Source organism: Sapajus apella, unplaced genomic scaffold (genome assembly GCF_009761245.1).
Source record: "Sapajus apella isolate SASKATOON/1434 unplaced genomic scaffold, GSC_monkey_1.0 scaffold54, whole genome shotgun sequence".
Taxonomy (NCBI): domain Eukaryota; kingdom Metazoa; phylum Chordata; class Mammalia; order Primates; family Cebidae; genus Sapajus; species Sapajus apella.
In genome coordinates, this window is record NW_022436994.1 from 2,521,632 (window position 1) to 2,530,979 (window position 9,348).

Genomic DNA, 9,348 nt, shown 5'->3' on the forward strand with positions numbered 1-9,348 from the left:
TCAAGAGATCGAGACCACCCTGGTCAACATGGCGAAACCCCATCTCTACTAAAAATACAAAAAAAAAAAAAAATTAGCTGGGCATGGTGGCTCAGTCTGTAGTCCCAGCTACACGGGAGGCTGAGGCAGGAGAATTGCTTGAACCCAGGAGGTGGAGGTTGCGGTGAGCCGACATCGTGCCACTGCACTCCAGCCTGGGTAACGAGTGAAACTCTGTCTCAAAAAAAAAAAGAAAGTTTTAAAATCCCCCCTCCATCTGTCCTTCAACATTTACAGATTTCAGACTTCTTTCCCCCAAAGGCATTTATTTGGGGGAAATGACAAGAATTTAGATTGATCCTGACAGGTTTGGATCCTCGCTCTGACCTCACCGACTACCTAAGTGTCAGCATGGCTCAGCTCACACCTGTAATCCCAGCACTTTGGGAGGCCGAGGCGGGTGGATCACAAGGTCAAGAGATCGAGACCAGCCTGATCAACATGGTGAAACCCTGTCTCTACTACGAATACAAAAAATTAACTGGGCATGGTGGCGCGTGCCTGTAGTCCCAGCTACTCAGGAGGCTGAGGCAGGAGAATTGCCTGAACCCAGGAGGCAGAGGTTGCGGTGAGCCGAGATCGCGCCATTGCACTCCAGCCTGGGTAACAAGAGCGAAACTCCGTCTCAAGAAAAAAAAAAAAGAAAAAGAAAAGAACTACAAGACAACTTACAATCACTGTTTAAGTGTTATTTTAAATAACATACGAATAACAGCTAATAAGGGAGGGCTTACTTTAATAATATGTATTGATTATCATGCCAGGTATGGTGCCAAGCATTAATCATATCTCATGAGATTAGCACAGTATCTCTCCGATTTTATAGTTAAATGGTTTGTGTAACTCTCCAGCAGTCAGAAAATTATTTATTGGAAACGGTCTTTGGCTTTAAGTTCCAGAACTGTCAGCACTCCGAGCACCTCCCTACGCTGCCTCTCACATGGTATTTGACACAGGTGTTTGAAAAAAGTGAAGTCTTCATCTCCTTATTTTCCAAAATGCTCTAAGATTTAACTCTAACATATGTCAGATCAGGAAAAAAAAATTGTATTATGTTGCTTTTTCACTGAATTATTTGAACAAAACATAAGATATGCACACCATTTGTAAAGGTGTGTGATTCTTAGAAAACTCCCTCAAAAAAGTAATAATTTTGTTGTTTAATGAGTACACCTATGGAGCCAATCACACTGTGGTTTTAGAAGATATTTATTTTTCCTTTTAAACTAATATTCTTCCATATGATGAAAACATTGAATAATACTGATGGCTTCCTTTGTAATTTGCTATTGATCCTAAGTAAGATTAACTTATACATTGAGAAAAATCATGGGCTCCTATCAAATTTTTCTTGAATTAAAATTTGTCCTCTTTGATTTGAAAACATGGTTCCCTCTTTTAGCATGTGCGCCTGTGTGTGTGCATTCATGTAAATGTAATGAGCTGAGAAAACGCTCATGCCCTACACATGCTTCCCTGATAGCATTATAAGTCCTGTGTTGGTGTCTTTTATTATTAATTTGTACATGAGTTACCTTATGTGTCAGCAGAGGCTTTAAGGCAGTGCCACTAAAACTTGATATGTTGTATGCTGACATTGGAACATGTCTCGTGCATTGGAATGTCCAGTATCTAGGAAATGTGCACAAAAGTCCTAAAAAGGTCACATATAAGAAGATTAAATAATTTTTGTTTTGCCATCTTGGAAAGGGAGGAATCTTACGAACAAAGACCTTCTAAAGATTAATGAGTGAAGGAGCCTCCGATAACAAGGCTTATTTTTCTTTTTGTACTTTAGGTTCTGGGGTACATGTGTAGATCATGCAGGATTGTTGCATAGGTACACACATGGCAAAGTGGTTTGCTGCCTCCATCCCCCCCGTCACCTACATCTGGCTTTTGTCCCCATGTTATCCCTCCCCAGCCTCTCCACCCCGCTGCTGTCCCCCCCTTACCCCCTCAACAGACCCCAGTGTGTGATGCTCCCCTCCCTGTGTCCATGGGTTCTCATTGTTCAACACCCCCCTATGAGCACAATTTCTTAGTCTCTGGTTTTTAGGTATTTTGGTTTGTTTTATTCAGAGGAGCTGAGCAGTTGGACCTGTTCCTGGATTTCAAACCATAAAGCCTGGCATCTAGTAAAGCAGGTGGGGGCAATTCTGACGGGGCCTTCCAGATTATTTAGAGGTTGCCCCCTACACATAAACACAGATGTCCAGAATCTGAATTTTATGGCACTCCTGGAGAATATTCATGGGTTTCCAGCACAGCTCTGCAGCAGACAACACTAGAGTAGGGGCCCATTTTCCCAAGTCAACTTCCATTCTTTCTGCATCAGTGGGTCCTACAATATTGTGCAATCCTTAATGCAAATTTCTCTTCCAATTCTGAGAGTGTTCAGAAATAATTTCTTCTAAGGAAGGAAGTTATTGGATGACGTAAGCTGTATCCACCTCTCTTGGGTTTATTATATATATGGATATCGAGATACTTCGTTAAATGTACTTGATAATAAAGGAAACACAAATAATAATGAAGGAAACACAAAAATAGGACTAATAAGATAGAATTTTTAAATTGTGGTGTTTTGTATAAGGAAAATTCATTCAGGAAAGGAACAACTCCTTTGATTCCTGAAGTTCATGTCACTGACTTACTTGCCATGTCTCATGTTTCCTCTGATAACAAACTCAAACAAAGAAAGACATCACGTCACCTGGCCACTGAGGGGCCACTCCTATCATCAGTGGATGCTTGGACGGAGACGAAATTTTCACATCTTATCCTGAGTAATCTCAACTTGGGAAATTATATGAGGAACCTTACTGGAAAAACAAGGATAAACTTTGACCTTTAACATCTGGGTCTAGGAGCATATCTTAAGTATGTGCTTGAAATTTCTATGTTTTTTTTTTTTTTTTTTTTTTTGAGATGGAGTCTCACTCTGTCGCCCAGGCTGGAGTGTAGTAACACAATCCCGGCTCACTGCAACCTCCGCCTCCTGGGTTCAAGCTATTCTCCTGCCTCAGCCTCTGAAGTAGCTAGGACTACAGGTGCATGCCACCACGCCTGGCTAATTTTTTGTATTTTTAGTAGAAACGGGATGTCATGGTATTAGCTAGGATGGTCTTGATCTCCTGACCTCATGATCCACCCGCCTCAGCCTCCCAAAGTGCTGGGATTACAGGCGTGAGCCACCAAGCTCAGCGCTTGAAATTTCTAAATAAAGAATGGTCATTGGATAAAATGAAATAGTAAACAGGAACAAAATATGATTACATGTGGCTATACTAATTGACAGGAAATATGTCAACAATATTTTGAAAGATAAAAAAGTAGCTTATAAATTATTGTTTCGGTCTTTATAATTGTTAAAATATATAAGTATATATAGATAATTTTTGTGTACACATATAGTGCCAGAGATTGAAAAGATGCCCATCAAAATGTTAGTTCTTCATGATGGAATTATGGGTGGTTTAAAAATTTTTCTTCTCTATACACTTATGTACCATTAGAATTATAATGAAAATTGTTAGTTTTATAATGAAAACGTTAGAGCTATTTCCATTTCCCAAAGACAAAAATAAAATTGAGACAGAATAAAAAATTTTACTAAAGAAAATCAGTATAAAATATACCTCTGTAATCCCTGCACTTTGGAAGACTGAGGTGGGCAGATAACAAGGTTAAGAGATCGAGCCCATCCTGGCCAACATGGTGAAACCCCGTCTCTACTAAAACACAAAAATTAACCGGGCATGGTGATGTGTGCCTGTAGTCCCAGCTACTTGTGAGGCTGAGGCAGGGGAATCGCTTGAACCAGGGAGCCAGAGGTTGCAGTGAGCCGAGATCTCGCCACGGCACTCCAGCCTGGCAACAGAGGGAGACTCCGTCTCAAACAAAAAAACAAGACAAACAAGCAAACAAAAAACCATTGAGCGTAAAAAGGATGATCTTTAGATCACTTGATAATTACAGTCACAAGACATCAAAATCTTTTCTCCAGTTGAGTTAATTTCACAGACGGCGTTTATATGGTGTTTGTGTAATATTTAAAGCATTTATACAGGGATGAATTGAAATCATGTAATGTAACAAGGTTTCTAATGCCTAAAGCTTGGACAGTCACAGGGCATTGTTCTCTTCGTTACCCATGTGGGATCCTCAAAGTGTCTGTGAGAATGCCCAGGCTCCCCTCTCCTCCCCAAGGTGAAGTATGGCACTTGAGATTTCCTGATCTTTGATGAGTACCCCATTTCTGTTATCTTTGGAGAGAAACTCTTTGCTAACCACCTTTAAAATTCCTTGCCTGAACTCGGTGTCACATTTGACCACAACTTGGATAAATCTAAGAACTCAGAGGATTATGAGAGCAAAAACGTGGAACAAAATCTCAGAAGAAGGTTTCGGAAAGGACAGGAGGCTTTGTAGAGTAGCAGGTACATACTTCAAACAAAAACTGCTGAAGAAAAATTGTACAGGTTATGCAAATTTTATTCATCATTATTGGCAGTTTTTCATATGCTAGAGACCAACACTCTATCCGGGTGATATTTGAGCAGGGGAATCTATCAATATTTGGATCAATTGGTTGATTATTAAACATTTTAAAGATTATAATTTTTCTAATCTTCCGTCTTCCAGGCAGAATCAGCTAGTCCTAATCAAAGAATTACTTACAGACTAAGGGAGCATGTAACAACTGTAAGCAAAGAGTGGAGTCAGGATAAGAATCCACTCTCCTGATGAGGAGAGCGCTCTCCACATCAGTTCAGAGGCCCACAGGTGCTGAGGCATAGGCACTGGCAGGGAAGACGCTCCTGTCAATCAAATATTCCACGTCTCACAGTGAACCTGGGCCCCTTGACCTTATGCTCAGGACTAACACCTGCCTCCATTTACCATATCTGGCTGAAATAGAGTACTGGATAAAATGGAAAACCACATAGGTGGAAACGAAAAAAATCAAATAATGTTATATATTTAGAGGAAATTTAAATGGTATGCAGATATAAATTTATTTTATGGTTTTAAATGATTAGAATGATGAAACTTTGGAATTTGACAATTCAATTTATGTAAGTTAATACATACACACACACACAAATACTATCTAAATTACAGAAGAGAGCCTTATTTTTAAGTTCCAATGCTTAATATAATGATATTTCGGATTTCTCCGGCATTTAAATATGCTTATCTCAGTAAGTTAATAAAATCTCTTTGGAAAACCCTTACCTGTGGTGAACATTCATAATTCAATATTATCTTTACATTTCACATGTGCAAATTAGAACAGGTGCAAGAATTGTAGATTAGATTGTCAAAGGGACTGGTGATAATATTCTATGTGATGCATTGTCTGTGCTCATATCTTACTTACTTATGTAAAATATAAATCTGAAATATGCTCACCACAAATGATCACCATAAGTGACCCTCCAGCCTTGGTGTGTACAAAAATCAACAAGGGACCATACTCAAATGTTATTTTTTGGGGCTCCATTCTCTGAGATTCTGAGTTAGTAAATCCAGAAGACACTGAAATCTGCAATTGTAGTAGGACCTCCAAGTAATTCTAGGTCAGGAGCTCAGAAGCAAAGTTTGAAAAGTGTTATTATAGATATTGATATGTGGTTTCTTTCTGGAATGTATCCACAAAGAAACTTTTTCATTTTCTTTCTTGATTGATTGTTTATTTTGTATTGTTTCTTTCTCAGCACATATGATAAACAAGGAATTGTGTGGTACACTGAAAAAAAGACAAAGAAGAGGGACTGTTGATCTTGTCATTTAGACAGACACTGCGTAATTTGTAAATTCCTATGTCATCCAAAAGACCACTGGAATGACTACACGGTAGAAAGGTGAGCTTTATTGGTGACATTGCTTTGCAAGTTGGGAAGATAAAGTCTCCAGCAGGAACCAAATGTCTTCTTGCTACAAAAAGGAGAACAGTTGGGTTTTATAACACAAAGGGTCTGTATTATACATGTTCAGCAGGTTTTGGGAAAAAGTTCTACATATTGATGAAGGACATAAAGCGCATGTGCAATAGGTAAACATGCATGTAATATACATCGCATGTTTACTTTGGAGTGAGGTTTTAGCATTAAAATGCGGTAGAATTTAGCTCTTATGGAAAGGTGAATTGTAGAACAGAAAGACACTCTATAAGCTGGCAGAAAACGGCTTAAGTTCTGCACCTGTTTATCAAAAGAGAATGTTTGCGAGGCTGGACCTGTGTTCAACCAGAGTTGTAGTGGATTGTAAATCAGAGTTAGGAGGCATTTGGTAGCTCTTATTGCTAGCGAGTTTCGCCAGAGTGGTTTTTCTTGTAACTGTAGGAATTTAGGCAATTGCTTTCCCAGCTAGGTCCTGAACCCTTGACATGTAGGTAACTGCTTTCTTAAGCTAAGGCTCTGCCTTAGTTGATATAGGGACATTTATTTTGGTGTCTCAGGTAACAAGTACCTACTCTAAGGATTTATAGGTACAAGTTACAAAATTAATCTTACGGAAACTTAGAGATTGGTTAATTCCACTTGGTTAGGAAATAATATGCCCATGGAAGAAGGAATACCTAATGAAGACCTTCAGAGATATTAGTCCAGGTTTTGCTGAAGAGGGAAAGAAAACGTAAAAGAACGTAGAGGCTGGAATTTTAGGATGGGTTTGGAAACTGAATGTAGTCTATTATTTCTAAGTTATATTTGTATACCTGGTTTAAATGTGACTTTGAAGACTATACTTTCAGGGATCATTTCTATAGTTCGTGACTAGAGAAGTTTCTCTGAACGTGTAGAGCACCACCTAACACCATAAAAACCCTAGAAGAAAATCTAGGCAAAACCATTCAGGACATAGGCATAGGCAAGGACTTCATGACCAAAACACCAGAAGCATTGACAACAAAAGCCAAAATAGACAAATGGGACCTGATCAAACTCCACAGCTTCTGCACAGCAAAAGAAACAATCATTAGAGTGAATCGGCAACCAACAGATTGGGAAAAAATTTTTGCAGTTTACCCATCTGACAAAGGGCTGATATCCAAAATTTACAAAGAACTAAAGCAGATTTACAAGAAAAAAACTAACAAGCCCATTCAAAAGTGGGCAAAGGATATGAACAGACACTTTACAAAAGAAGACATACGTGAGGCCAACAAACATATGAAAAAATGCTCATCATCACTGGTCATCAGAGAAATGCAAATCAAAACTACATTGAGATACCATCTCACGCCAGTAAGAATGGCGATCATTAAAAAATCTGGAGACAACAGATGCTGGAGAGGATGTGGAGAAATAGGAACGCTTTTGCACTGTTGGTGGGAGTGTAAATTAGTGCAACCATTGTGGAAGACAGTGTGGCGATTCCTCAAGGACCTAGAAATAGAAATTCCATTTGACCCAGCAATCCCATTACTGGGTATATATCCAAAGGATTACAAATCGTTCTACTATAAGGACGCGTGTACACGAATGTTCATTTCAGCACTGTTTACAATAGCAAAGACCTGGAACCAACCCAAATGCCCATCGACGATAGACTGGATAGGGAAAATGTGGCACATATACACCATGGAATATTATGCAGCCATCAAAAATGATGAGTTTGGGTCCTTTGTAGGGACATGGATGAACCTGGAAACCATCATTCTCAGCAAACTGACAGAAGAGCAGAAGATCAAACACCGCATGTTCTCACTCATAGGCGGGTGTTGAGCAATGAGAACACATGGACACAGGGAGGGGAGCACTACACACTGGGGTCAGTTGGGGGGAAATAGGGGAGGGACGGTGGGGGGTGGGAAGCTGGGGAGAGACAGCAAGGGGAGAAATGCCAGATGTAGGTGATGGGGAGGAAGGCAGCAAATCACATTGCCACGTGTGTTCCTATGCAACGATTTTGCATGTTCTTCACATGTACCCCAAAACCTAAAATGCAATAAAATAAATGGGGAAAAAATAAATAAATAAATAAATAAATGTGACTTTGACAAGAATCTGAAGAAATTTCAATGCAATATTCAAGAACGAAGCCTCAATAGTTTAAAAATGGGAAAATATCAGATATTTCGGAGCAGGACAGTGACAGTTTCAGTGTTGGGCTTTAGAAGGAAACTTATCAGAACCACAGGCAGGATAAACGAGAAAACTAAAAGACTGAAGGCCACAGGTGAGCAAGAAATAATGGCGGTGGTAAGCACAGGGATTTCAAAAGAAAATAAACTTTGGGAATCAATTCTGAAGTAGAGATGCAAGCACCTTGTAACTACTTCAGTGTGCAAAACAAAACAATGATGGAGTTGAAATACGTTCTGGAGTTTCTGTTTTCGAGGTCTAAAGAAGATCCACATGCCTCTAATCTGGACAAGGAGTGTTAAGAGAAGTTGCAGGCACGGTGCTGGAGGCCCTAGGCGTGCTGTATTTTGGCCATGTGCCTTTCATCATGCTTTTGTCTCCATAATGTGCAGTTAAACCCTTCATTATCCCAGACCCAAGCCCAGGATCATCCCCTCTCTGCTCTGGGGCCTCTTTTAAATTACTGCGCTTCTTGATCACAGTGCTGGATATGAATGTATTCAACAGAGCAGAAATAAACTTTATGATAAACTCCATTAGAAAGAATACCATATCTTGAGATTATAATAACATTTGCCTCTTATCTTTTCAAAATGTGACAAGAGAGAAGGAAGTGATAGGCTTATTTTGCATCTCTTACACATCGTTTCTCTATGTTAATTTGAAAAACACACATTATATATGTACACAATTATATTAAAAGACCAATGTTAAATTCCCATTTTCTGAAAAACCAAAAGATGACTATGAAGAATTATTTCCATTTTTAGATTTCTTATATTGCTGCGAATTTGATGTCAATATTCAATAAAGTACCTTCTGTTACTGGTGATATGAAAATGTGATTGCTATTGAACATTAAAAAAGGGAAGGTGGTAATTTTACAACAATTATGGTTTTGCTTTCCATACCAAAATGATGATAATCAAATCTCATGCTTGAGAACTTTAGCTGATTGTCATAGGGAGAAACATCCAGCCACCAATGGTGTAATTATGAAGGAAAATTAATGGGACATTTCACCTTCCCTTGAAGGGTAGGGCCAAGTCATTGTAGCTGACATAATGCAGCTATGGGCTGATGGGCTGATGTAGCTTATCAAATCTTGTGCTCAGATGTATTTGCCATTAGATTGCATTTAAATGCCATGTGTTATAATTCAGTTACATTTCCATGTTTAAGGGAATGAGTTCAATACTCCCATCTGCCACAGAGA

The 9,348-nt window shown here is 39.1% G+C and overlaps 1 pseudogene; it reads left to right on the forward strand.

The window, feature by feature from the left end:
• The first annotated feature begins 6,783 nt into the window (after positions 1-6,783).
• LOC116527480 lies at positions 6,784-6,890 on the forward strand (annotated as a pseudogene).
• The last annotated feature ends 2,458 nt before the right edge of the window (positions 6,891-9,348 follow it).